Consider the following 25,503-nt stretch of genomic DNA (forward strand, 5'->3'; position numbering starts at 1 on the left):
CAAAATGAACCACTGATCAAATATGGCCATTTTCCTCTAAAAAATTCCCACCACTTTGGAAGTGTTTTTCAGACACAGGAATCCCGAATCGTTTCTTGCCTGATCGAGAGACAAAAGTAGATTATATTCATTTTCGATAGAGATTTTATCATGTCAGTGAAGCCAATCTGCCAAAAATCCGAGGAGTAAAGTGAAGCTCTTTAAATCCTTTCGACAAATACACTCAGTTGCAAATCAATTTGGATTTCCTGTGAGATTGAAATGAATCTCTTGTTTATGACATTCTTCAAATGAATGTGCCGCACAAAGGCCGCCTCAGGCTTCAATTGGTACGATGTTTGAGATATCGCAGTACATTTCCATGAAGGAGACTGCTCACAAGATTGCTGAAAACTCTTCAGCAGCCCTTGAAAAGTTTTACCCTTCTTAAAGCTCATCAAGCAGGCGCAGTCCCCGAGTTTTCGTCTACCTCATGTTCTACTCAAACCCAAATCGGGCTGATTTTACCCTTGTTAGCAATACATAACGCCGTGATTTTCACGAAACTCAGAGTTTCGAAAATGCAACATTTTGGCTAGTGATTGAACACTCAATCTTTTGGCCACGAGCTGTTGATCAGCAGTGTTAGTAACTTGCACATATGTGTGATAGCGCTGCTGATCCTTCAGTCACTCGTCATCATCAGTAAGGAATTTATTCGCATGGCTGTTTGATGAGGCAGATTATCTCAACCGACCCAAATTCACGTAAATCTTATCCTTCACTCAACGGTCATTACAGCGACCCACAAACAAAGATAATCGAACCGAAAACGACGTTCGGGAAAAATCTTAACGTGAAATAAATCAAACCCAATGAAATCTACGCAAGTTTTCTCTGACCCACCTTACAATTTTTAATCCATAATACTGCCTTCGGGTAGTAAGAGACACTCCTGATGGGTTCTCATTCTGTCTCAAAACATGACCAGCCCTGTAAGTAAAGGACACTTGGTTTTGAAGAGGAAACTCCCTTTCTTAACTTAATGCCAATTACAAAGGCCCTCTTATGTTTCATTTGAAGAGATGTTGGGGATAATGCAGTGTATTTTCTTGATCAAAAGGGCCATCCTGAAGGCTGTCAAAGAGTTACCGACCATCTATAAATAGTTTTACCATTCTTTGCTAGAACAGAAAACCGTATACAATTGTCAAAATGCAGCTCACATTAATGATAACAAGAAGCTTGGCTAAAACGTTTGTTTACGATATTCTTTTGATTTATACACTGCTCGAATTCCGCTTATGCTTCAGTTGATGTGATATGTGAGACATTGTTGTGTACTCTCCTGGCAAGGTAAATAAAAACCCCTCTACGGCCCATGACCGGTTCATCTGTCCCCGAAGCTCCCGGTAACACCAACTTAATCTTTAAAATGAATAGATTTCGCCAACTGTTCAACAAAAATTCGACAGAAGCTAAAAGAAACCGACTAGAGGATAAACCCGAAAAAACGCGTGTGTGCTCGCAGCGTTTTGAGCAAATCTATGAGTACCGTCCCTTGCCATCAATGCTCACTGCAGTTGTGTCAGCCAAAACATGAGGTGGTCATTGTGAAGCATGTTGGGTTGACAAATATCATAACTGAGAAGCCCGGTTTATATTGGAGCAAGTCTACCGATTGCTTTTATAGCTGTTCTGAAGCACTGAGTCCTCGGTTGGTTCTATGCATTCTCCGGTTTAGTGAATATCTGGAGCACAACTCCCTCCGCGCCAAAGCGCAGCGTCATACGTGCCAGATGATATATGCCTTTTGCACAAACCAAACCACCATACAGAATTGCCTGATATAAATTTCAGCAGATTAGACGGATGCAGAACTACTGAAAAGCTTGAATGTTTGGGCTATTCTGGTCACCGATAACGACAATACCTTATATACATGAAAACTAAAGGTGGTATAATAGGCAATGTCCCATGTTCGAAGCATTCGGTAAATCACATCATGATATTAAACAAAATTCAGCCAAACCTGCACAAAATTACCACCGACTGCCGTCTCTTGTAAAGCAAATCTGGCCAAAAACTTGGACAGTTTGACAGGTATTTATTAACGGACTACGGGTCGATAGGTGAACATTTTCCGTGAGTTTAAATATCCATGCGAAATTTACATACACCTGAAAGCAGATAATTTAGTGAATCGTGTCTGTTGCCAGTGGACCGGTTGTTTAATTAATTTCAGCCGCGTTGCACCAGTTTTGAAGTGTCTGTCACATCACTTACATATAAACCTTTCCAGCGAAACCAGGTTTTCCTTCGGGCTGCTGAAGTAACTTTATCCATGAACTATACTCACCGTTGCATTACCTTCAACTGTCGTTTACAGTCAGAAGAGAAATAAGTTTCACGAGCTGTTCGATGCTATGCTTTCACAGCACCTACAGAGATGTGTCTCGCCCTTTGTTTTCTGTGCCGTGTGAGATCAACAGCGCCTTACTTCTAACCCTAGTCTCGATGGGGGGAACTTCAGTTAAAATCAAACAAGGATCGTGCAAAAGGTTGCGACATCTGGGCGCCGACAGTCTGTAGTTTGTGCTGCCAGATAGATGGCGTAAATACCATATCTGAATTGGTGTAGGAAATTCGGTTCGCAGTTGTAAGTAAATTGTCTACTCATAAACTGAATCAGCTTGCTACGTTCTTATTTGATTTCCTAATGATGGCGCGTAATCCTTAATGAATACTTATTAGTTTGACTAACAGATCTGCTAGGTTCGGCAGCTTTTTGCATATATGTTATTATCACAGAAAGAATTTTCATGCTACTACAACACCTCACTTGGCTAAGTTGGTGTACGGTAATTTGCACACCTCAGTCGGTCCGCACATCTACATGTGCACATGGATTTCATCGAAATTCTAGGCGTCCATGTGTATAGGCCTTGTTGTATCGTCCAGAACCTAACAAACCCGAACATAATGCTTGCAAATAAACAGGTTCTAGGTCAGCATGTCTCCATTATCATCCATCAGATCTATCATCGGATGTGCTTTTAGAGAGTGCTGCTGCCCACGCTAGATCGTCATCTGCCGAGTCACACCTTTTGACAAGTTCCATCAACTATTATGACTGAGAGCACCCGAAGACCGTTCCTGGTGCTGAACACTGCTTTCTGGATCACTCGATAAATCAGCTTTGCCACACAGTCCCTTATATAAAATAAAGTCCGCATGCGGGTATAAATCTGGCCTCGTTGAGCAAGCCATCAGCGTTCCCCTGAAATGATTGGTGCTGTCTTCGCCATGTAACGACTGTTCAGACAGCGCTATCAAAACATACTTCGTCTTTCCAAACTTGTTCTAGAATGAATCCCTCCGTGTTCCAGCCACACTGGGTAAACAGGTTTATCCCTCAACCAGAAAAAATAAAGTACTGTCAAAGTTCATGAAAGCAGCTGCGTAGGCGATACATTGACAATCACAAAACTTCCTTGCATGGGCTGCTGCAGTTTCTTCCCCTAATGAGTTACTGCGACTTTACAAGTAGTGTGTGTACATTGCCGATTTGGCAATCAAGTTAGTCTCGAAGTGTCAGTATAATAAGTGATAGCATCAAATAAATTGCATCTGCTTCGCTTTCCGTTCGGTTGTTTAAAACTACGCCAACCACAATGCTAGCAGAATCTCAATTTATTTGATTCCTCTTTGATCGGATGGAATTGTGCATCGAAATCAGGGGAGATCGAACGTAAATATCTCCAGTAAAATGTCTGTGGACGAATCTGAAAACCCCACCAATTTCACCATTCCCAAAATAGAGATATAAGATCCGTTTAACGATATCTCGGCCACAGAAAACCATATACTTATATGTAATTTGACAACTTTGCAGTTCGTTAAAAGTTTGACAACAACAAGCTGACAAAATGAGCAATTTCTCTTCTGGTATGAGACATTAGAAAATCACAGGTTAGGTGGTGTACAACGCCTTTACTCAAATTTTTTTCTAAAACTAGAACTGTGATCACTCAATAAGACAACTACCAACATGCAAAATCTTGACGTGGGAAGTTAGTGATCACCCCAGAAGATCTCTCCCATTGTTCGCCACCAATGAACCTGAAGTTTTGAACACAAAGAGCTTCCAGCAATGATCTACATTCCGAATAGACAGTCCGTTAAGATATTAACTAAAACAGTCACATTTTCTACTTGCAGCCTCCGAAGAGAAACACCGAAAACCAGCACAGGAAGGCAGCTAGTAAAAGGACAGTTGACTCATATGTGTATTTTACCTTAGGAAATGGAAGCAATTGGGCTTATCTGCTACACGTTTTTTTTCAGTTTCGGAGATTCAGCCAGTATCGTTCGGGTTTAATAATAACGAATCACCATTTGATTTTTTCAACATTTTTAACTTGATAAGTTATATGATGACTTCATCGCTTCGCTCCACGAAATCTGCTTTAGCTAATCAAAAAAAGAATTTCTCACTTGTTGCATGCAACATTTTTTCCGTAAGTGAAGAGGTTCGGCTAACATTGAACCGGTTAGCTGAAAGAACGAGCTGCTATGCCTTCACTTTCTTGCCCAGTAGATAATGGGCGCGCACACATTTCTCACTTGTTGCATGCAACATTTTTTTCCGTAAGTGAAGAGGTTCGGCTATCATTGAACCGGTTAGCTGAATGAGCGAGCTGCTATGCCTTCACTGTCTTGCCCAGTAGATAATGGGAGCGCACAGCTTTCGTCCCCGATGGCATGCTGAAAGCTTTTCAACCATCCACCTACTTTAAACAGCTTGCTCATCTTCACACTCTCATGGCATGCTGAAAGCTTTTCAACCATCCACTTACTTTAAATAGCTTACGCATCTTCACACTCTCGGTGTGCATGAGAAATCACTCGACATTCGACAAAACCTCTCGTTTGTGGTTCGGCTGGGCCACTGAAACCCCGAACGTTTCCCCTTGTAATTGAGACTATTCATGAAATTGATTTGGGTTGATCGAAATGGAAATCTTTCAGCCGTAACAACCCTCCGGTGCCTAGCTACTGTGCCACACGAAGGAAGCACGAGGCCTTAGATAGTGCCAGGTTGCGCAACCCTAGACAAAGGAAATTGAGAGGCAGGGGTCGGAAAGTAACACAGCGGTCTAACCACTGAGCCTTCTTTGCGAACGCGACATTTTGTCTGGTGACTTCTTATGGATTCACTCTATGAAATTCTACCCCTAGGTTTATTCAGCCTATTCGACCTATGCTTTTATCTGTTTTGCACAGAGAGTCAGTGGTAATTTGTATTTTTCCGATGTGAGCAGAAGTCAGGTGATCAGCTAGACAAGGCACCTATGGTAATTACCAATTCGGGGATAGTAAGTGCACGTTGGGCATTATTCTTCAAGCATTCGGCGTCACTGGTCTTCAGAAAATATATTCGGGTTTAATAAAGTATCCGCAATGTTCACGTCACCTGAACAAGTTAGCCCATGTTGGTTAACCGGAAACTGTACATGGGAAGTTGCTACCTGCGTCCGATTATTCATCTTCAGATGACTATGCTACTGGAAAGTGTATTCGGCTGATAACCGACGAAAACCAAACTTATCGCGCCTGACACTAGAACGACCAGGAAAATGTACTCCAACAAATGGACATGTGTTTATTTGTGAAAATTCCTTGGTCGCTTCGAAATGCATTCTGCTCTATAGTTTAAAGCGAAAGCAATTAGACTCTAAGAAACCATAAAATTCAGACGAACGGTTGTTATACTTCACGGCATCAACACTGAAAACGCGATATTCAAACACGCCCCCTCGTAACTTTCCCAAAATGGCAGTCAACAAGTCTTTGAATATTGATGTCACAAAAAAGGCCCAACTAAAGGGATTTGCTTTTTGGGGGCAGGTTTGCTTATGCCTAATTAGAACATTTTGCTTCTTGGTGGTTCTTGCAGTGAACCCAATGAATGGCAAAAGTCTCACAAAAAGGTGCGTTGTGTGAATGAATATATAAGTGCGTAAGGGCCTATTCTGCATCCCTGCACTATTTCACCTGTCAAATTCTAAAGCGCAATTAGAATTGAGAACTTTTCGGCAGCTGTAAAATGGGCTTACACATTTCAGCTGTATCATCGGATTGTTCACACTGAATGTTTCACCGGTAAAATCACTGTGCGAAACTAGGTTTACTGTGCCCCAGTAGCCTGGCATTCTTGATAAGCTATTTGTCTCAGTTCACGAAATTCCTAGACATTTTATGCCCTGTCGAATGACCTTTATTTTATTTCGCCGGTAACATGCTGCAACAATGATTTTATAGACATGTTAGCCGTGTGCATGATGGCTCTACATAAAAGCGTCTTTCAAATCGACTCCCTCATTTCGATTCCTATATTGTCAACCCAATAGTATATGAATGAGGCCTGCTTTGTGCGTGAGCCTGAATTTAGTGTACCACCGCCTTCGGACTACAAGATGCTTTTCAGAGCTGTCCTCCGCAACATTTTGGTCTAGTACTGAACGAACTTGTCGCAGCCTATATCCCATAAAATTGACATTTACATAATATCTCTGTGTACAGAGATCGTCCGAAAAGGACACAATGTAGCTGACATTTGAAACGGTACTGCGTACAACTGTTGCTTGCCACAAACAAACCCATAGCTTGTTTGGGTTGAACTTTAATACGAAGAACTTCCGCTGGTATCTACACGGTGTTTTCAGCCCAACACAAACAGGAATGTGATTGCTCCTCAGATATCCCTTTATCTTCACTGTTGTTACCGCTCATTGGACGATATCGATTTCCTCTCCATTTGGTGAAACAACATACAGCTGGGACGAATATTGAAACGTCCGTGGAAGGCCAATAACTAGACAAATTGGGGAAATTTCAGGCACCCATCACGGCAGTTGAAGAACTCCGGGCTGAAGATCGTACTCAAACATCTGGTCGTTCCACATTTGAATTTCTTGCAGGCCAGATTGCAAGAAACCTCACAGCGTCAACGCTTCAGAAGGAACAGATGTAACCGTGCACCCTGTTTTGTTAATAAATATTCGACTTCATGTTTGCAACTCAGAATGAGTATCCGGACTTTAGGTTTTTTGAACTAGGGTCCGACAAGTGAGCAACATCGTAACCCCGCTTTGGTTCTAGCAATGAGATGAACAAGACCAACCTTGTAAACATCGCGGTGTACAGATAATTAGGAATCTGCCAAGGAATCAGGTTTAGGACTATCTTTCTTCTAACTGCATCTGTACCCGGGGTAACAAAACTAAGAGACAACAAACCACAGTAGATCACGAGCGCACGATGAAGGCTAAAAACCAGCCTCTGGAATACAGTAGATCTCTAACAGCCGAAAGGATAATACCCCACGAGAGAAACAATTTTATAGGAATTTTATAGAAATTTTATAGGACTAGCTGACGTTCAGTATGTTACCGAGAAAATGGCCACAGCTGACCTAGAGACGGAGTAGTGAGATTATCACCAGACTTAAACGGCCCTAGGCAGAAAGCTGAAAACGTGAGCAAGAGGTCTAATATCCATTGCTACAAACAGTAACCACAAAGTTGGAGACCATGATTCAAACATGATTCATCCGGCATCTACCATGTAACATTGAAAAATGGGCAAGTGCCAAACGCTGTTTGGACAACTAAACATCACGCCAAGTGGACCCAATCAAATGAAAAACAACGCGTGTTTCTCAATGCAATCAATGTAATCTCTAGCAAACTAAAATATAACATTCACTTCACTCGCGTGAGTTATCTTCGTAAGAACTCCCAAGGTTAACTAAAAACAGTCTGTGGGACTTCACTATAAATTCACTGGTTGTGAGTCAGCTTCAGTCCTGATAAAAATATCTGGTTACGTTGTGCAATTGCTCGCACAGAAGTAATCATCCCCAGTGTGTCGACTGTACAATATGACAGCAAGTTTCCCGGAAGCCGCGTGGTGATTTTTTACGTACAGTATTTTGCTATAGAGAATTTCCTACCCATAAATGAAATCGTCGGGTAGTTTTTAGTGCAATCTTTGGCTCACCCATACCGACTCTCGGTTTAATACAGTTTAATGCCAGTCACCTATTCATTTTGTGATATTTTCCCTATAACTTTCTTTAAACACCCACCTCACAGATAGGAGCTTATTAAAGAAAAATCGAAATCTTCTGGTTTCTTTCATCCAGACAAGAATGATATTGTGATTAAACAACTTTTTTTTATCAACCATACCTTACGTCTATCCATGTATTTTTACCGAGCAATGTACCACAAATTTTTCCTTATACAAGATACCATCCTTGCTTGTTGTTTGACCCCGTACCAAGCCTCCTGTCGTTCACAACTTGATAACTTTTTATACTCTGATGCAGCATGCCACAGTCTCCTTCAGTTTCCTCATCTTGTCTCGTAATACTTACTCCAGTACTCCTCGGCACATATCGACAGCTTCACAGAAGGAACAGAAAGTGCAAAAGAATAACCGCTTTTAGCTTCAACTAGGCCGCATATAGGATTTCAAACAGTCAGTTTGTCAACTAATTTCATGGAGGTATAGTTTGGTATAAGCGTCTCGTATAGTCCGTTGACACCAATTCTTAATTTTTGTTCAAAGTTGTGGACACGATTCGCAAGATAAAATCATAAACGTAAGGCTTATGGTCGCCGATAGCCCTGTATCATCATTAATCAGTAACAGTAGCGACCATTTTGAACAAGTCTATACGTCCTGCACCTATAGTATCCATTTTGTCTTTGACTGTTTGTCATTGTTTCCTAATGGGCGGAATGAACTCATCAGAGGGTGGACGTTGTCAGAGTGGTAAATATGAAGCTGATTACCTCCCCTGGTACCCCAAGTAGACTGAAATTATTTGCATATCAATTTCGCGGCGTTTCCCACAGCGCTCTCATCGAGGCCATACCCTTATATTTAACTACGGTATGCAGAGACAAAAGGGATCTAACTCAACTCACCACATACACGCAACTCTGATCCTCATAATCCTCATAAGCAACCGTTTTATTGGACCTAATCAAAACGGATTTCAATACCAGCACTCTCACGTGACATATCAGTTCATAACGGTACATAGTTGCAGGGAAGTTCGCACCATCATCCTGAACTTTTCAAAGGCAAGTGAAAAGGTAAATGATAAAATTTGCCTGTCCAAGCTCCCCCAATACGGTGTGCGGGAAGTTTTCAATACGTGGCGCGTCTTTAGAGGGTGCACCAGTCCTAAGATGTTTTTGTTGAGGCAAAGAAACCACTAGAGGTTAGGTTCAGCATTATTTTCCGGAATTACCTTAATGGAACACATTCGTAGATGAGCTCACAATCACAGCTCACTCCCCATCGAGTCACTACGCCGATGACACCAATCTCTCACAACGGACAGCATTTCCCGTAAGACGTCTAATTTCTTCAATATGATGTAGCCCTGACTACAAAGCGATTGGTTACAAGTGGATTATCACTAAAGGTTTCTACTTTCAATTCCGACCGATCTTAAATTACAATGTTGGGAGCCGTGTGTTTGGACTGAACCATACCCAGGATTCGCCACCAAAAGAATTTTTTCGTTACGCTGACATAGCAGTAGGAAATTAAGAGAGGTTGCGTGCTTCCGATCCTCTGACGTGAATTAGGCAGCCTGAAACCAACAAGATGCCCCTAAACTTGCATTATGTTCCATAGGAACATTGTGTTCCACGGGAAATATGCAAATCAAGCCTGTCAGTGAAAGTGTCGCTGTCCAGTATGAACTTAACAGCAATATTTAATCAGCTTCGTCCTTGGTTGGTGATAGCCTCTCTCGAGGACATAAGGAGCTTGAATTATACTCAAGCCGCTTTTGAAAAGTTCGAGGTCTGCTTTTGGAAAGTTCGAGGTGATTTGATCTTTGTCCAAAAAATATCCAAAAAAAAACAAATCTCTTACGTAAAGATTTCATAGGCACGCATCCACATAGCTAAACTACTTCAACACAACCACCATAAGTGCCGCAGACCACGCATAACTTGGATGCTCAGGCATGCAAGCTTGTTCAAACACACAGCGGACGTCTACGCGTCACACCACCACTTTGAATCACCCTGATATTTAGGTGAATGCTAAATCACATCACAAAACGTCCCGAACCCCTTATGCTTCATGCCTTTGACGTATATTCCACCTTTTTTATGTATGAATGCCTAAGCTGTTGCTTTTTGTCACCTTTATCTCACAAGAAAAACAACGCGTGTTTCTCAATGCAATCAATGTAATCTCTAGCAAACTAAAATATAACATTCACTTCACTCGCGTGAGTTATCTTCGTAAGAACTCCCAAGGTTAACTAAAAACAGTCTGTGGGACTTCACTATAAATTCACTGGTTGTGAGTCAGCTTCAGTCCTGATAAAAATATCTGGTTACGTTGTGCAATTGCTCGCACAGAAGTAATCATCCCCAGTGTGTCGACTGTACAATATGACAGCAAGTTTCCCGGAAGCCGCGTGGTGATTTTTTACGTACAGTATTTTGCTATAGAGAATTTCCTACCCATAAATGAAATCGTCGGGTAGTTTTTAGTGCAATCTTTGGCTCACCCATACCGACTCTCGGTTTAATACAGTTTAATGCCAGTCACCTATTCATTTTGTGATATTTTCCCTATAACTTTCTTTAAACACCCACCTCACAGATATGAGCTTATTAAAGAAAAATTGAAATCTTCCAGTTTCTTTCATCCAGGCAAGAATGATATTGTGATTAAACAACTTTTTTTTATCAACCATACCTTACGTCTATCCATGTATTTTTACCGAGCAATGTACCACAAATTTTTCCTTATACAAGATACCATCCTTGCTTGTTGTTTGACCCCGTACCAAGCCTCCTGTCGTTCACAACTTGATAACTTTTTATACTCTGATGCAGCATGCCACAGTCTCCTTCAGTTTCCTCATCTTGTCTCGTAATACTTACTCCAGTACTCCTCGGCACATATCGACAGCTTCACAGAAGGAACAGAAAGTGCAAAAGAATAACCGCTTTTAGCTTCAACTAGGCCGCATATAGGATTTCAAACAGTCAGTTTGTCAACTAATTTCATGGAGGTATAGTTTGGTATAAGCGTCTCGTATAGTCCGTTGACACCAATTCTTAATTTTTGTTCAAAGTTGTGGACACGATTCGCAAGATAAAATCATAAACGTAAGGCTTATGGTCGCCGATAGCCCTGTATCATCATTAATCAGTAACAGTAGCGACCATTTTGAACAAGTCTATACGTCCTGCACCTATAGTATCCATTTTGTCTTTGACTGTTTGTCATTGTTTCCTAATGGGCGGAATGAACTCATCAGAGGGTGGACGTTGTCAGAGTGGTAAATATGAAGCTGATTACCTCCCCTGGTACCCCAAGTAGACTGAAATTATTTGCATATCAATTTCGCGGCGTTTCCCACAGCGCTCTCATCGAGGCCATACCCTTATATTTAACTACGGTATGCAGAGACAAAAGGGATCTAACTCAACTCACCACATACACGCAACTCTGATCCTCATAATCCTCATAAGCAACCGTTTTATTGGACCTAATCAAAACGGATTTCAATACCAGCACTCTCACGTGACATATCAGTTCATAACGGTACATAGTTGCAGGGAAGTTCGCACCATCATCCTGAACTTTTCAAAGGCAAGTGAAAAGGTAAATGATAAAATTTGCCTGTCCAAGCCCGCCCAATACGGTGTGCGGGAAGTTTTCAATACGTGGCGCGTCTTTAGAGGGTGCACCAGTCCTAAGATGTTTTTGTTGAGGCAAAGAAACCACTAGAGGTTAGGTTCAGCATTATTTTCCGGAATTACCTTAATGGAACACATTCGTAGATGAGCTCACAATCACAGCTCACTCCCCATCGAGTCACTACGCCGATGACACCAATCTCTCACAACGGACAGCATTTCCCGTAAGACGTCTAATTTCTTCAATATGATGTAGCCCTGACTACAAAGCGATTGGTTACAAGTGGATTATCACTAAAGGTTTCTACTTTCAATTCCGACCGATCTTAAATTACAATGTTGGGAGCCGTGTGTTTGGACTGAACCATACCCAGGATTCGCCACCAAAAGAATTTTTTCGTTACGCTGACATAGCAGTAGGAAATTAAGAGAGGTTGTGTGCTACCGATCCTCTGACGTAAATATTCAGCCTGAAACCAAACAAGACGTCCCTAACCTTGCACTGTGTTCCACGGGAAATATGCAAATCAAGCCTGTCAGTGAAAGTGTCGCTGTCCAGTATGAACTTAACAGCAATATTTAATCAGCTTCGTCCTTGGTTGGTGATAGCCTCTCTCGAGGACATAAGGAGCTTGAATTATACTCAAGCCGCTTTTGAAAAGTTCGAGGTGATTTGATCTTTGTCCAAAAAATATCCAACAAAACAGATCTCCTACTTAAAGATTTCAGCTTCATAGGCACGTGTCCACATAGCTAAACTACTTCAACACAACCACATTAAGTCCCGCAGACCACGCATAAATTGGGTGCTCAGGCATGCAAGCTTGTTCAAACACACAGCGGACGTCTACGCGTCACACCACCACTTTGAATCACCCTGATATTTATATGAATGCTAAATCACATCACAAAACGAAACCCCCTACTTCAATACAACCACATTAAGTCCCGCAGACCACGCATAAATTGGGTGCTCAGGCATGCAAGCTTGTTCAAACACACAGCGGACGTCTACGCGTCACACCACCACTTTGAATCACCCTGATATTTATATGAATGCTAAATCACATCACAAAACGTCCCAAACCCCCTATGCTTCATGTCTGTGACGTATAGTCCACCTTCTTTATGTACGAATGCCTAAGCTGTTGAGTTGTGTCACCCTTATCTCACAAGACTATGCGTAAACACATAGAAACTTGCCACATCTCCCTTCAATTAAAGTCGTGTGTGTGTGTGTGGTAATGACAAAGGTAGCCAAGCAAAATCTGTTTTTCATTCACCTAGGCTTGTTGATCTGTCTCAAGAAGCTATACTGTCTTCAAATGACATGAACTAAAGCTCGGCAATGCGGAATGGCCTCCGTTTAGCCATAAGTAACCTCTGACTTTTCATGAAGGAAACCACTCACAAGGCTGCTGAAAACTCTTTGACAGCCCACGACCGGTTTCCCCGTCTTGGGGCTCATTAGATAGGTGCAGTCCCCGAGTTTCCGTCAACCTTATGCCTGAACCCAAAATTGCACTGTTTTCGAGAACTACACTCATTTGCAAATCCATTTGGTTTTCAAGAGAGACTCAACTGAATCTCTCATAAACGAGCGATTCAGTTGAGTCTCTCGTGAAAACCAAGTGAATTTGCAAATGAGTGTATTTCTTGATAACCTCTGACTTATTTGCAAGCTGATTAGGACACAGATTTGGATATAGCAGATGTTTCGAATTAACTGAAGACAGCAAAGACAATAAGTGGTGAAATGGATCAGTTACGGAGTAGTAAGTAAAATTCGTGGCTGAACCTGGAATGATTCTGGCATTTAGCTGAACATTCTGACTGGGTCGGAATCAATATCTCTTGTCACGCGCATGACTGTACTGGTTTCAGCATAGAATGATACCATTGCGCCACTTTGCCCAATGAAGAAGAGAGCGGCAAATGGCCGCTCAAGAAGTGAATACAACCTCGTGAAACACGAAATATTGTTCTCCTAAAGACAACCTGGCACAACTTATCAATTTTGAAACTAATTGAATCCTTCCCTTTGCACTCACGCTGGTTTCTGTCATCCGTTTTCACTAAGAACTCGTCTGTGTTCCGTTTTCTTTTTGAGAGTTCTCGAGACAGAACTCAGTTTATGTTTATCTTCATTGATGCCATCCTGGCGGATTTTTGGGCACCACTAGCCAGGCACTTAATAAGGCTCTGTTTACTTTGCATACCCAAGAAGAGGTGCGGCGTTCCTTTCTTTGCTTAGGACGACTTCGTCCTAAAGATATCCTGAATTACTGTCACATAAGAAACTCTATTAGCTTCAGTTTCAGACCAAAGTGTTATCCGGTCCATGCAGGTCCAAACGTTTAAAAGTAATTTTACCTAAGGACAGTCAGGATCTTATTGTCTTTCAGCGTAACAAAACTATTGTGGGTAGGCATGCGACAGCCTAAACTGCTAAGAATTTGATCAATGGAATGTGTTCAAATGCCTTTGATCAGCATTGCGTCTTCACAACAACAGTGGATACATTTTTGTCCCGGCACCTTTTCAACATACAACACAAGAACCATTAGGCAAATACTTGGAGTTCATGAACATCATTGGTACAGACAACTCAAGTCACACAGCCAGGTGTCAGTAGAGGCAGAAGTGTGCATTGTAGGCACAAACAATTTTGCAGACGGACTAACTTGTAAGCCCATTTACAGACTGCATTGAATTTTCACGGACGTTACCCTGTCATCACTGCAGCAACTGAGCCCATATTTTGTGAACTTATAATCAAGCACGCCATTAAACTGTTGTCGAACGCACTGCCGAGGAGGAGATAAACACGGCTTTATACGATGTTTGAAACTCCGCCTGTGTTCTATTTTAGTTCGTACACTGATAGTAGTGAAGCTCCAAGCAGCCATCACTATTCGTTGATTACAATGAATAACCACATGATCTGGAAGGTTGACTAGAAGTGCCTGGAACAGAAACTATCTCGACTGAGAGACATGGTGGATACAAAAACCCTAGAAACTGAAGAAGGGTAGAGTGGTCAGCGATAAACAGAAGCCGTTTTGTGATCTGTGAAGAAGGCACCAAGAGACCGTTTGGTACTCAGTTATGCAAATGAAATTTGTGAAACCTAAAACATAATAAATGTTAACATTTTGACGTCCTGTTGGAGTATTTTGGACAACTGTCTAATCATGCCTATTTACTTGTCTTTGTATGCGTAAACTTCTCTTGGTTCGCTCAAATCAAGCCGTGAACCTTCAGGTTAGATCCTCCGGGTTGTGAAGTACTTACGTGGCCTGCTCTAAAACACCACCTAGCCAGGGCTGTTTCCGCGAACGCTATCCGGGGACGATAATGGGTCGTTATTTCTCTGTTTCAAATAGGCTGTTTGTACTTACTTGGAAACATGATTATTTTGGCCACTAACTTTTCCAGGTTTAGTCGGAACGAACGTGGCATATTCTTATCACAGACTATGCGAAACTTTGGATTTTCAAACAAAAATACTTGTGAATTCCAGTTACAGCCGCTTCCCAAACCGTCACGCACCAAAAGACTTAAATCCAGCATGATAATCTATTCAATGTCGATTGTAAGCTGTAGATTTCAAATAAAAATCCTATTGTGGTACTTAGGTCCAATTAATGGCAAAACTCGGCTTCTACTGAGTTGCTCCACTCCTGGAGAAAACAGTTTCAGGAAGAATGATTCCAGCACCCTCGTATATAAATTCAAAGTGACAGTCAAACAAAGACACCGGGCACAAATACCTGGATGATCAGCGTAGAAATTTCACTCAATACCGGACCAAGACAGCAACATCATGTGACATCACTGGTAAGGAGCATTCGTACTGCGTGAACTGGTGTTATAAGATGCCCCAGTGGTACGCTTCTAATGTCCACTGTAACTTGGGTATGAGAACAGCAAGTTGTTTCTCCCAGACCACTAACCTCTAATTGTTTGATGGAGCTAAAGCAGAAGAACCGAAGGCCAGAAAAGTTGACCCTAAATGTAGAACCATATGATCGTCCAAGGGTTAACCACAGCCATAAATGTTTCAGCTGACGCGGTCGGAAAAATTATAAAAATCAAACGTCATGCGCTTCTCTAAAAAGCCCGTTGTGCGCTGAAACGTCAGGATAGGTCTTTGTGTCTTATGGCAAGCCCCACTGCCTTATTCCTCAGCCTTTGCGAGGAATTCACAAGATAAGCCCCCTATGTTTACCTTCAATAACCAGAAAGGGTAACCTTCCATCACGTAGATTGAACCATCGGAAGGAGAAGACACCTTCTAGATTTGAACACTGAAAAGTCAGACCTCAACTGGTCAAGGACTTGAAATCAATAACAGTGACATTTCAAAATTAGGCGCCAGTCAATCAATTGCCGGCTTTAAGAATGATCCATGATGGAGGCTTTAATGGTGCTTACTTTTGAAAATTTAGTTTATGACATAGTGCATTCATAAATGGATCAAACTTCAGAGGGCCAGGTGTGAATAAGAAAATTAATCACGTTACAAAAACCTCAAGCATTAGGTGATATGTTCTGTTAAAACCTGACCAATAAGGCCTGATAACGCAACGTTAGTGCGTGGAGCCATTAGCATTCCTCTTTACCACTAACCTTACTTGGAATCAGTGTGTACCTAATTATCAGTTACCAAACTAAGTCACACAATGTGTTGTTAAGTAAAAAATTAGGAAACCTTGTTCACCGAATGAACATTGTTTGTCAATGTGTCTGATGTACTAAAATCCTGACGTGGCTGTTTAGATGGCAAACTATATAAAGTAGAAAAATATCCAAAAAGCCATCTGTGAGCGCAGCCAAAAGTAGAAACAACTGAGCAGTTTGATGGCTCGTGAGCAGTCACTAATCGTTCAAGGACCTCCTCAAAATTTTCAAGCCATGGACTTATACTCAAGAAACTTTCCTATTATAATCCCAGGCTTTGAAATTCTCATACACGCAAGGCCTATCACCCTCGTCGCTGCTCGTCTCGTGGATTTAAAGACTGTTCAGACTGGAGGCTTGCCACTCTGCTAGCAGTCACACAAGTTGTTGTGCATTAAGTCTGCACATGTATCGAGATATCTCCAATATCGTAGCAAATGGAACATGAGGCGGCCTGGTGCAGCACATTCAGTTGCCCGAAAACATCACAAACGAAAGATTCAGCTGGGTTCCAGAGGGGCCTTGCAAAACCAAATTTGTTTACGAATGAGTGTATTTCGCTTTCAAGTGGAAACTCGGTAACTGCGCCTACCTGATGAGCCCCAAAAAATGCAAAACCGGTGGTGAACTGTCGAAGAATCTTCAACAACCTAATGAGTAGTGCAATACATCTGTGTAAGTTGTCGTTTACTTTCTATCACAAATATTGCAGGTTCGAATTAACCCTCATAAAAGGAAGTCCCAACAAAGACAGAATATTTAATTTCACAGTCTGTTGGAATCCGATAACACCTGAACTGAAACATGTTGCTAAATATTACGCAAAAAACTGGTTGAAAGTTCAGTGCTTGCTAGGATGATTAATTAGTTAAAATTAGTAGCGTCACCGGCCCAGTTCCCTGTTTGAATAAACAGATGGTCAGAACAAATCATGTCTTAATCGAATTCTCAAGATGCATCTGGGTAACCGGCTGCCATGTGTTTCTTATGTAAACAGTATCAGGACATCTTCCAGGAAGATTTGTGAGTGATAATCCACATCACCCCCGAATCCGCATAATGATCCTCGATGAGGTATGAAAACTAAACGATTTGGAATATTCAGTGTTCTGGCATGTCTTTATTGATGGGTTTTTTCAGTGTTCGCATCTGCCTCTGAAAAACCCCGCAGAGGTGTAAACCAGAAAACGGGCTGAATTAAACTATTTTCCTGTCAGGTTCCTTCACACAATCAATCGAAATCATTTAATTTCATGGATAACTGAAAATATCGTGAGAGGTGCATTGGATCCTCCCGGTGTAACCAAATGAATTTGGGAAGTTTCCGCGTGATAAACTTTCATATCGTAGAGACTGCAGTGGCGTCATATCAGAATATGGGTCGTTTCGGTAGTGTGCCAGTATATTGAGTAACTACAGAACCAGCCATGTTTAAAAATGTTGCAGGTAAACTTCTCAAAGGCTAAGTTTTTAAAAACCAGAGGCGGCCAGCACAAACAAACCACTGAAGAGTTTTGCTTGGGTGCCCTGCGACTTTCAACCTGGTTAATGACATAAATTTCTGGTTGTGAGGTTTTTCAAACCCGTTTGTTAAAATAACATGCATCTGCTCCAGAAGTCAACTTCACGGGGTTTTCTTCAGCATTTCTGAAGTAATTACGCCTTCATCTGACCTTAGTATAACCCATCTATCCTGTTCGACGATGATTTATAAGCGCTTTTTTATAACTGTTCGTGACGGATTTTTCCAACAGCTTTCTTTCACTGTGATGTCTTTCACGCGATGTCTTTCCATCGACCGATTATAATGTAATCAAGCATTCGGCTTGACCAAAATCACGATGAGATACGTATTTTGGTGAATCGTTTCCATTTGTGGAAACTACCTGCTACCTGCACAACTTTGAAGGTCGCTAATGCGGCGCAAAATATTCAAGGACAAACGTTGTTTGACCTGAGTAAAAGGAAACAAAGTACTCTAACATACAATAACCTGACAGGCATTTGTTTTTCGTTTCCACTATCTGCCTCTCTAAGCTGAAACCTTCACTCACTTTCTGCCCCCAATGCCTACATTTTTCTGACCACTGAAAGAGAAATAAATGAGAGACCTATGAGGACTATTTGTGACTAACTGACAAGAACTTCATTGATTGTGAGGCCTATTAGCTTCTCATATGTTCCGGATTTCCCTCCACATTTTTACCGAAAACGCACATATGAATTTTTGTGCACGCAAAAGATTTTAAAAGATTTTGCGTTGTGCTTTCGACTATGGCATTTCCAAGCAATAGCCAGGCTTATTCATATTTACTCTGTAAATCCCACTTACGAAAACGTACATTGCAAATTATTTGTAAGAGCAAAATAGCGTCAGTTTCAGTGGCATTTATTAAGGCACTAAGTTCAGTTCTTTAAAGGTTGCAACCGTTTCATTATTCAATCGATTTATTCCGAGTACACAAATAATTCGCTCGGAATCTACCAAATACTTTGACCGTTGCCTGTGGAGTGGTCATTATCAACAGTGAGATCAACTTCATAATTATCTTATAATGAGTAGAGACATGGCGTGAAAAATCAGGACTGGTTGGTGAATTACGGGCTTAGGTATACCGATTTTAAGTAGATGGCCCAAGTGGTTAGAGTGCGAATTTACTGACCGGAAGGTCCGTGGTCGAACCCAAACTTTGCCTCTCGACTTCCCCTATCTAGGCTTGGGCAACCTGGCAGTATCTTAGCCCTTGTGCTTCCTTCGGGTAGCGTGGCAGTTAGGCACCGAAAGGGTGCTACAGCTGAATGAACTGTCGATTTTAAGTAGAGAGACATCGTCCTGTCAGAGAAGCTACTCCATTCCGAAAAGCCGAGTGTCACTTTACAGTTGTTCCATCCTTGTTGAGGTTCATCAGCAATACGCATCTCACGAAACGAAGCATTTCAAACACGCGAACTTCCTGCCAGTGATTGAACCGTTTTGCCTCGAGCGGCTGGTCAGCACTATGTTTAGCAATCACTTAGAGGGGACATGGTGCCACTCATCCTTCAATCACGGGATCAATATCACGTGGTTACGTATTGACTGTCTCCTCGAGTGACGACTTCTCAGAAGGAAGTTTCACTCAACTTGTAAAATTATTTTTTCTCTGGGTTATTAGTTGACTAGTGGCTAATTTCTGTAAATCAGTCAACCACAATTTTCCATTATTTCTGCCTCAAATGACTGCTAGTACAGTCACTTCGAAAAGATGAGATGGACCGTGCACAGAATTCTAGTTACTGAAGCTGGAGTGTATATGAACAAGGAGAGGTTGCTTAAACTGGTAGGCAGAATAAGCACCTAATGGGTTTTAGGACATCAGACGGCTGAAATAGCCGGTCAAACTGAATAAGTCCTGAGTACAAAATATAAAGTTCAACATTTCTCTCTCGATAGTGGGACACATGCGGATTAAAAGTAACATGTTGTGGCTAACGCAGAATAATGTAATTTTGTACGCTATAATGGTGAAAGAATGAACACAGTTGACTAAAATTTGCGGAGAATAGTCGGTTATGTCATATCCCACATAATCGGTGGGTTGAACTGATTTCCGGGAGGACGATAATCTTGCAGTTAGAGTGGCCCTAATTCAGGTCAAACAGTGTATCAACCAGGAACCGATTCCTCAAGTTAAATTGCGCACAAAATAGCTCCAATGATTCAAACAACCTTTTGGCAACAAGCAACGATATTTTCCGCCCATTGCACCATCATTCGTTCTCGGTCTTTCGATCCTTGCTCGTACGGATGCAGACAACGGTAGCTGATGAATCATTAGCATGCGCACACCCACATTAGTTAACCGGCCATATAGATCCGTGAAGATTTGCGTGAACAATTGAACCTATTTACGTAGAATATCGTCTCTCAGATCGATGAAGCACAGTTTGTCACATCATCTAGCTGACTGCGAGCTTGTCGTGGTTCTAGGTTGCACACACAGACTACTTGTTTATGTGACTTCGTTGGATTGTTGCTCGTCCAGTGTAAACCATGACAGGGCTGGACCCGAGAGAGATAAGTTATGGGCAAACTGTCGCACACTGGACCAATTCACTGAACAGGCGAATACAGCCTAGTCGTAGACTGACACTTGGGTGCATTGAATGGTTGACTTTAGCCAAACCAACTTGAAATCAATAACAGTGACATTTCAAAATTAGGCGCCAGTCAATCAATTGCCGGCTTTAAGAATGATCCATGATGGAAGCTTTAATGGTGCATACATTTGAGAATTTAGTTTATGACATAGTGCATTCATAAATAGATCAAACTTCAGAAATTCTGTCTGGTTCCCCAGATTATAGATTGCATTTTAAAATGGCGACTATATTTGGAAGAAAATAATCTACTTTTGAGATTCAAGCCTCATCAGACACAAGTGGGAAACTTAGAACATCGTTGGTGATTGCTGACGTTTCAAAATCAGACATCAAATTTGTGCCATCCGTGGGCAACCTTGGCGCCAGGATTCAGGCTCGAGAAGGACCGATTTATGAAAAGCTGTTATAATTTGTAAGCAACCTAATTCACCGGTAAATAGAGAAAACATGTTGAAATTAAGAGAGCAATTTAAAAATAGATAGGGCAGTCGAGCGAGACCAGCTTCTCCAAAGTTTATTCATTCGTCCACTGTTTGTAACGCATAAACACGAACGGTAGTGTGCATTCAGCAACCCTTTCGTTGAGTTGAATACTAGTTTTCACTTAGGTAAACACAGTCCGAAGATCCACAGTATGAAGACCAATTACAGTAAGACTCCTTTTTTCTCCGGGTAAATGGGATTTTTTTATAGAAGGCTACTCACAAGGGTACCGAATACTATTCGACAGCCCACGAATGGTTTCACTCTTCATGTGGCTCGTCAGAGAGGCGCAGTTGCAGAAAATTTGCGAATTATACTCACCTCCTCACCCATTTGGTTTTCGTCGAAGACAAAACCAAATGTCATTTGAATGTCATTTATGAGATGAGAACTTGCTACATAAGTGGATTCTCACAGTTAGTCACATAGGATAACCTGCCAATGTCAACCAAGCAATCCGATCCGCACCGTCAATCGTTAAGCGTTTTGTTTGCACACATCCTAACCTGCTGGACACATCCCGGATTTCTTCGTTTCCTAGCCAGCCATAATGGCTGAAACAAAAACATTTCGGAGATGACCGCCAGGATACTACGACAGCATGCCATAAAAGTGGCCCACAGACCGACTGACACGCTGCGAAGAGTACTATCATAACCAAAGGGGACATTCAGTGCGATGGAAAAGACAAATGTAATCTACAAAATTCAATGCAACTATTGTGAAAAACACTACGTGGGACAGACAGCGAGGAAACTGTCAACCAGAATCACCGAACACAAACTCGCCACCAGGAGACATGACCAACTCTCTCTCATCTCTGCACACGAAGATGGGGAAGGACACCATTTCGATTGGAATAACGTCAGAATACTGGGCCAGGCAATAACAGAAAGAACGCGAGTTCATGGACGCGTAGTACTCCACTGATGGAGCAATAAACAGGCGCATTGAGATTGATCCTGCCTACCAGCCTCTGAGGACAAAGGAAATCCAGAACCACAGAACCCGAGGCCGAACAAGGACTCAAAGAAGAAATCAATAGAACAGCAAGCTACTAAAAATAGGAGGCACGCCACAAACTAACAGAGAAGCCGTTCACGACGCAATACACATCAAGAACGGGCCAATCAGAATCCAGGTTACAGCGCAAAGGCTGCTCTTTGTGGATTATATAAACGCAGATACGAAGAGAGAAACTACCCAACCAACAGCGCACTGAAGATGTCTCCTCGAATGGTGACGAAACGTTTGCAAATCAATTGCCAAGCTCGGCGAACAGATCAACAGCCGCCTGATCAATTACCAAACAATAGGTAACGTCCTCTTCACTAGATTCGCAGCATAAAGAGGAAAAATATCTCATGAATCAAGAATAAGGGATAAAATGGCCCCTTCACATAATTACCAAAGCAGAGACAGCCGATATCCGTTGGTCTGATGGTATGAAATCAGGTAAACCACCTACACTTTTCAACAACCGCCTACCCACAAACATATCGAGAACGGTGAGGGATTTTTGACTCTCGTCTGTATGATGCATGTAGATTTCTATGAAATTCTTATACGAATTACTTGGATATTCAATAAAAACTTCGCGCCTATGACATGTACACAACAAAGATTAAGAAATATTGTCCGAAAGCAGCTTACCAATGATTCCTGGAAAGAAGCTTGTATATGAAGTGGAATAAACCGGACAGATCTTTTTTTGAAAATTTCCTAGTCACAGTAACAGATCTGAGGCGGCAAATCATCCAACATGAAAATAACTTTTTCTTCACTTCGAGAAATGAGAATTCCGAACGCCAGGTTTACGCCCTACCTGAGGAACTCTAAATTTTACTTGCTGCATGTAGTTTGATAATCCCACACGGATTAGGAGAACGACCGAGAACTGTTATCCAAAGGCTATAAAACAGACCGGTTGCACCAATAATCTTTGTTGTGTATAACTCTTCCTTACTAGAGAGCGGCCACAGACTGATGAGTATCAAATTGAAGAAGATCCAACGGCTTAAAACCAGCTGTGTTTAGGACATGTGGAACACTACAGAATTTCTAAGGAAGACTATCTAATGACTCTTTACTCTCATTTATGTTTTTCGTGCTTAATTAAAGCCACGTCAGATGCTAAGCCTACATGCGCGAACGATCAGAAAGGCGCATTTTATGGTCGTTGGCTTGTTCGCTGAGCTGGGCAATTTGGTTGCATTTTATGGATGTGAGAAGGGAATTGGACAACCAGCTTTCCCAACAGTAGCGTACAACTATACATTTTGGTTGCTAGTTTCCAATTATAGTGGTAAATCTTCATATTTTCTGCATTTTCTACATTCGTTGAATCACGCAGTCAACAACATGCATCTTAGCAACGGTCACTCAAATGACAGATCCCCCAAATGTGTCTGCGCGATCCGGGGAGATGTCTTTCTTCCTGGACAGATTTATTTTATAGTTACCATTTGGTGTGTGTTCAATAACTTCCTCAAAGAGCTTTCTGTCAAAGTGAAAATGACCATTGAGCTTACTGATGCCGATTAAATTACCTGTCAATTCCCCTGCTGGTGGCCTCAACCTTAAACAAAACAATGGACAGTTTCACCAATGAAGTGCACCAAGAGGGGCCAGAGAAAATGCTTTTGAGAAGATTCGAAATAAAAACACCTCCTGACAATTAAGGTGACTAACTGAGAGACATGCTCACAAGTTTATTGTATACTCTTCAGTCAGTGGCTGAAAGTAGATTCCACAGATATCCAGGGGTGGACCATCCACTTGGTAAGCTTCGTACCACTCACCGAGAAGCCCGACCCAAGCTACTTCCGTTTCTTGCAGAACGATCTCTACGATTAACACTAGTCTCACCTGGACAAGGTAGGTTTTGCCACATCAAAGGTTCAGCTTTATGACAGGCTCCGATATTAATGTCAGCATGCTCTGTTGTATAAGGTACGTGTGGGAACACAATTCTTTCTAATTTAACGCCAATTCCTAGAGTTAAGCAAAATTCTGCTTGCCAAATCTGCACAGCTTTTGAAGTTAGATTGTGTGGGTATTCCATAAATAGAGAAAGTGTAGCAGTGAACAACATTTTCTGCATGCAAATCATAGTATGACTCTGTTCCAACGCCTTTTTTGGAAACTTCCTTCCGACGATACTCTCCGGGCAACCGGTTATGTCATCCTCGAATGATTCATCATCGCCAATTCCGCTTCGCTCTTGTGGTTGAACAGCGCATATTTAGCAAGAAACTAGTACCATTCCGTCAGTTTTTAACGTTGCTCCCATTTTTCCTTCCAGCAGACACACCTTGATGATGAAAAAGCGCATGTGAGGGGATAGAAAGCCAGCCAGGACATCGATCGATAAGACATGCTAGTGTACTGATTTATGGGTTTGTCGGTTCATGTCAAATATGCCGGGGACTGCTGATCCGCTCAATCAGTTCCGCCTAATCACTGACGGGTTGCGTTCTTTTTCGCGTCCTGTTTAGGCAAAAATAGCAAACAGTTTGACATACTCTCTTACACGGCCCTCTTATACTGTGTTCAGTTACGTTTGTGTTTCGCCAATCACATTTTTTTAAGGACAGTATCATCGGATCGATTACACATAACACAGACCGCACAAACGAACAGCAACATCGTTTACTTCAAGCAATTTACAATACACTTTAGATATTAGTTTATTTTGACCTCCCACTGATATTTATGCCCATAAATCATGGTTCTAATCAACCTGGGCCACAAACGTTGTTTAGTGACAACATTCTTGCAAGAAATTCGTCCCCTATTAAGGCCCATCATGTGAGCGCATTCCTCAGGTTTCCATAAACCTTCTGTTCTGCTTGAACTCAAAAATCGAACTGATTTCGGGAAATACACTCACTTGCAAATCAACTTGTATTTCCTGGGAGATTCGACTGAACCTCTCGTTTACGATATTCTTCAACCGAATGTGCTGAACAAAAGCCACCTCATGTTTCAGTTGGGACGATATTCAAAATATCTCAATCTACTTTCATAAAGAAAACCACCCGCAAGTTTGCTGAAAACTCCTCAACAGGCCATGACCGGTTTTGCCCTGCTTGGGGTTCATCAGATAGACAAGGTCACCGAGTTTCCGTCAACCTTATGTTCTACTGTGACTACTATGTTCATTACGTAGGTTCCGCTTCTGGCCTTTTTGGTTAATAGCTTATCAGAGGGCATGACCCCAGAGATACAGCAAACGGTGCGTGTGGAGAAAAATAGCCTCATAAATCGAAAGTATTCGACGTTTGTACTGTAAATGAACTTTAGCCATTATTTCTTCAAAACAATATGGCATAAAGCACTTGTTGAGCATAAAGTGCGCCCCATAATTTTAAAGGGACTTAAAAGTAATAGTAGGGTGGTATTGACAGCGCCTCTGGATATGTCTTTGAAACATTCGAATTCATAGGCTGTATACAAAGCC

The sequence above is a fragment of the Opisthorchis viverrini genome (genome assembly GCF_000715545.1).
Source record: "Opisthorchis viverrini unplaced genomic scaffold opera_v5_621, whole genome shotgun sequence".
NCBI classification, from domain to species: Eukaryota; Metazoa; Platyhelminthes; class Trematoda; order Opisthorchiida; family Opisthorchiidae; genus Opisthorchis; species Opisthorchis viverrini.